This window comes from Spermophilus citellus (genome assembly GCF_964194105.1).
Source record: "Spermophilus citellus genome assembly, chromosome: 12".
Lineage (NCBI taxonomy): Eukaryota > Metazoa > Chordata > Mammalia > Rodentia > Sciuridae > Spermophilus > Spermophilus citellus.
The window spans coordinates 116,694,920-116,700,291 of record NC_138198.1 but is presented as its reverse complement, the minus strand read 5'-3'; the positions used below and the strand labels follow the sequence as shown (position 1 = coordinate 116,700,291).

The 5,372-nt window shown below is 44.3% G+C and overlaps 1 pseudogene across 1 annotated transcript; it reads left to right on the top strand.

The window, feature by feature from the left end:
- The first annotated feature begins 695 nt into the window (after nucleotides 1-695).
- Nucleotides 696-1,379, top strand: LOC308631764 (small ribosomal subunit protein eS8-like; annotated as a pseudogene). The gene has a single exon. The product of its transcript is annotated as a small ribosomal subunit protein eS8-like (transcript).
- The last annotated feature ends 3,993 nt before the right edge of the window (nucleotides 1,380-5,372 follow it).

Sequence of the window (5,372 nt, the reverse complement as noted above, 5' to 3'; positions counted from 1 at the left end):
GATTGCATTTAGCTGCAAGTAACAGAATGCCTAAGTGACACAACTTAATCAGGTAAGGGATTTATTTGTCACATGCAACAGAGGTCTGGAGGTAGATGGATCCTGGATAAGTACACCAATCTCAAATGTCATCAAGAACAAGTCCTATTATCTTTTTCCTTTCGTTTCTGTGGTGTCTAGATGGCTGTTGCACTCCCAGGTATCCTACTATTTTAGGAAAGAAAAGGGGTAGGTAAGGAAGAAAGGCTGATGGGCAATTGCTAAGAAAATGTGCTGGCCAAGTCTGTTCCCATAAAGAACTTTCTTGAGAGTTATTTCCAGTGACTTATATTCTATTTCATTAACTTGTACAATATGACATAGCCACTTCTGGCTACAATGTCACCCTAGGAATTAAAATATTTATCCTTCACAGAGCCTGCCATAGCATCACCTGTAGCTTTAGGTACACTGGTCACGTCACTCTAGTTACATATCAATAGCTAAGGGCTGGGGATGTAGCTCAGTTGGTAGAGCACTTGCCCTGCATGCACAAGGCCCTGGGTTCAATCCCCAGAACCAATAAAAAAATTAAAAAAGGAAAAAAAAAAGTCACACTTTCAAACTATTTATTTGTTTATGGGAAGAAAAGCAATTGTACCTCACAAACTGGACTGTGAAGCTTTGCGTTTCCTCTTTCCAGCTGGCGCCGAGCCATGGGCATCTCTTGGGATAACTGGCACAAGCACCGCAAGACTGGGGGCAAGAGAAAGCCCTACCATAAGAAGTGGAAGTATGAGTTGGGACGCCCTGCTGCCAACACTAAGACCGCGTCGGATACACACTGTCAGAGTTCGAGGAGGCAACAAGAAATATCGTGCTTTGAGGCTGGATGTGGGGAACTTCTCCTGGGGCTCTGAGTGTTGTACTCGGAAAACAAGGATCATTGATGTTGTCTACAATGCATCCAATAATGAGCTAGTCCGCACCAAGACCCTGGTGAAGAACTGCATTGTGCTCATTGATAGCACACCATACCGACAGTGGTACGAGTCCCACTATGCATTGCCCCTGGGCCGCAAGAAGGGGGCCAAGCTGACTCCTGAGGAGGAAGAAATATTAAACAAAAAGCCGTCTAAGAAAATTCAAAAGAAGTGTGATGAAAGGAAGAAGAATGCTAAAATCAGCACTCTTCTGGAGGAGCAGTTCCAGCAGGCAAGCTTCTTGCTTGCATTGCATCAAGACCAGGACAGTGTGGCCGAGCAGAAGGCTATGTTCTAGAAGGCAAGGAGTTGGAGTTCTATCTGAGGAAAATCAAAGCCCGGAAGGGCAAATAAGTCCTCCTCCCTTCTGTCTTAGCTCATGTAATAAAGGTGTTTATTGTTCTATGAAAAAAAAAAGCAGTTGTAGATATTTTATGGGATATCAGAGAATTGAGTAATTTGATGCTTATAATTGGCTGAACCATGTATATAAAGAAAGACTTCATTTCTGGTCACATCCTTCTCAATGGTTGCAAAAGAATTCCTCCCTCTAATCCTGGGGGCAGGCATTTGGACAATGTAACTATAGTAAATTGTGCCTTACTTCCTAACTGTCAAGAGGAATGAACGTAAATATTCTCTTGTCCACCAGAGCCCATTGTTGTAGAGTGGAGACCATTTGTTGTTTTTATTCTTCCTGAAGATTCAGCAGCTGCTTGCTGGCACATGATGGTGCTTGATCAATTCCTGATTCAGCAAGTGTGTATCCTTTTCCTCTCATTTCCAGTGGAAGACAAGATGTGCTCATCAACAAGCCCAGTGTAAATACCTTGCTTCATATGCTGGTCCAGTGCCTGCTCAGCTGTCTGTATTGCCGTATTGCCTGTCTAACATGGGAAGCGTTGGCTAACTTGCTTTGACCATCCCTGTTGTCATTTTGCATAAACAATCAAGGTAACTTGCAGGAATCTCTTGATGCAAAAGTAGGATAGAGAAAATAAGTTGGAATCTGATTTTCCTTTGGCAGGGACCTGTGACAAAGGCCATGGGGCACCCAAACATGTCCTAGTCAGTTGGTGGTGTTGGGCAGGAAGAGGGGTTTGATAGGAGGGGGAAGTAAGTCTGCAAAGCTTGGGGAAAAACATAATACGCTGGTCTGATTCCCATCTAGGAATATGCCAAGTCTTTGAGGAGAACACCCAGCTGATCACAAGCAATCCTGCAGAGTAATTGGGGGGGGGGGGGCTGCAGCCATGCGTTTACCTCCACATTTGGTCAGATCGCTTTGACGCTTCATTGACAAGAAAAATAAAATGCTTAACTGAACCTATCCTACATATGGAAGGAGAGGTTTTTGAAATCTGTTTCAAAATTATTATTCTGGCAAAATAGTGTTACTTCTCTGGTCCCACCCAGCCTCTGGGAACTCTCATCCTTTAAGGCTATCAATTTCCTTTGCTTTGCACGCTTTCTCAGGACTCAATTAGAACGTTTTTCCAGTGGGCAACGATCTCCATCACATTAACATTCATGAGATGAGCCTGTGTCCCACTTGTTGTTTAATAAAAGACGTGGAATCCAGGGGTATTATTCAGTCGTAGTAGCCATCACCTGGGGACAACATGACTATTGCAATTCCATTAAAAGCACTAGCGATCGGAAGGGAAGTAGCAATAATAAAAAAAAAGTGTTGCTTTTAGGCAACAACTAGAAAATACTTGCTTGTCACAGATGTCCTCCCTTGGCTATTTAATCAAGAGCAGAAGCTGACACACTCCAGGCAGCTGGGGACACTGCAGTGGCTCAGAAGGAATGAGCAAGATGACTAGGCTGAAAAAGACGGAGGGAAGACCCCAGCCGAGGCGTCCGACCTGCCTGGAGCTTCCGTCCTCCTGGGAGGCCAGCTCCCACTCACACCGCCTCCTCTTCCCTTTTGGACTATCAAGTGAACATTTTCCCAGACACTGTGCCAGATGCCTTCTACACATTATCTCATTAAATTCTCACCACGAGCCTAAGAGGAAGGTATTATGACCCATTTTATAAATCAGTGTGGTTGATCACCTTGCCTAGGGTTCTATGGTTAGAAAATGGTGGACACGAGGATTTGAAGTCAGATCCTTGGAGGTCATAGAGTAATGGGGGGGAGAGACACTTTCTCTTCAACAGAGTGTAGTGGCAGGAGCTGACAGAGAACAGAGGTGGTTGGAAGCCCCTGGAGAGGCAGGCTGGGAGTGAATGATGGACTCCTGGGGTGTGGGGGTGGCAACATGGCCACATATATGCAGAGATGTGACCAAGGTCAAGAGGTAATCCTTTTCCTAGAGCTTTACTGTCACCTCTTAGATTCTCACCCTTATGGAAGATTTCACTAAACCTTGCTCCCTGGATTGAAATTTACACCTGTGAAGGGTAGGGCCTCTACGGAGGTTTGCTCTCTTTAGACAGATTGTGTGTATGAGGGAAAATGAAGATCTGCTCTCCAAGATCACTTCCTTGGCTACAACCACATGTGCTCCCTACACGGAGATTCCTTCTCAGCAGTGAGACATGTCTCTGTGGCTCATGTTGCCATAACAAAATATCAGACTGGGTGCCTTAATCCCCAGGCATTTATTTCTCACAAAGCCAAGGTGCAGGGTGATTCTGTTCCTCACTGAGGGCTCTTTTCCTAGCTTTCGGATGACTGTCTTTTTTTGCTGTGTCCTTATATGGAAGAAAAAGAGAGAGAAAGTGAGAATACATGTGCAAGCTTTCTGGACTTTTCTTATAAGGGCTCTAATCTCATCACAGGGCCCCACCATCGTGATGTCATTTGACCCTAATCGTCTTCCAAAGACCCTATTCCAAGTTCACTTCACATTAGGGAAGGTTGTATATATTCTGCCCTTGCTCCTTCATCTCAAAATGTCCCTGTTTTGTGGCATTTTCTTATTGTCAACTGTTTCTCCCTGGGCAATAGGAGAAAGCAGAGTAGGTGTTCTGGAGTTCTTTCACAGGTTCTAAATGAGCCCTTATTTTTTAAAAGGTGTGAAATGAAGTATCTAATATGTCCTCTCTGGTCTCCTAAAACACTTGGTACAAATCCTTTCTTTCTCCAGCCTTGCTTGCATCTTGAGTCAGACTGAGCCCATCCCTGACCGTCAGCAGAAGTGCTGAGTGACAACAGAGACCAGTCCATCCTGGGACGCCTCCCCTGCTCAGAATCAGCATCCTGACTTTGGGCTGCTCTTCCCCTGTTGCTTCTCCTTGGGTCCATGGCTGCACTTTACTTCTCCTGGTCTTTTTCCTGTCTTCTGCCTGATGTTTCAACCGCCCAAAACGGTACTGATATCTATATATAATTTACACGAAGAGACCTTGTGCCAAGTAGATATTTGGGCAGGACACGGAAAGCTCAGGACTTTTCATCCATCCTGCAAATGGACTTTTATTTAGAAGAAGGCTTCCCCCCGCCCCTCTTAACCAAAGAGCACGTAGTTACTGTATTATGAATAATTAAAAAGCTTCTTCTCATGATCAGAGTCAGGAGTCTTTCTATGTTCAAGTTAATCCAGCTCCCTTGGCAAAAGAAATCCCCCTTATAAAGGATAATACCAATATAGCTTTTCTAGTTAATATGGAATCCAAATTTCTTTTATTGAATGGTTCAGAAATGATTGTCCTTTCTCTTAATTGGGTTACTGAAAGGTAGAAACAAAGCTGTAGTAATGACCTTGGAGTTTTCTCCAGGCTAAGAGGCTTTGCAGTGGCCACCTCTGTCTGTGGCCATTTGGGGATAATTTGATTCAGTCCCTCAGTAATGAGGGAAGAGGACATGAATAAGGATGGGGGAAACTTGGCCTGGAACTTGGTGCTTTGACTTAATGAAAATCATTGCTTTCTTACCTCTGTGAGGGTTCAAAGGCCTGGGGTGATTTCCCTAAATGGCTTCAGCTAACCTAATGCAGGAGGGAAGATGAGAATTGATGGCACCCTCACTGGAAGGTTTAAAGTCTAATTAGCTCCCAGGCTGGCTGAGTTTTATTAATTCATCGATGGGATCTGCGAAGGCAGGGAGACCAAGAAGACAGCAAGAGCCAAGTGAGAATGGAGAGGATGGAGAAAGGCAACCCACCAGGGGGATTTGTTCCACATTTTGACCCACCTGGCATGTAAGCCATTACTGACTTGTCACCTTATTAGCAGGCTCCAGGAAAGACTTAGAATAGTGGCCCACTTACACTTCTGATTAATTTTCTATAACCCAAGATGCTGTAAGTAAATGGATTAAAGGACCATTTGATCTTCAAAAAGAGGTTTATGGTTGCTTTGATGATAAGTACCCAGGGGACACAATGGATTATCATGGATAATGGATTAGGAGAAGGAGGATATTAAAAATGAACTCCTCTCCCTGGTCACATGTAG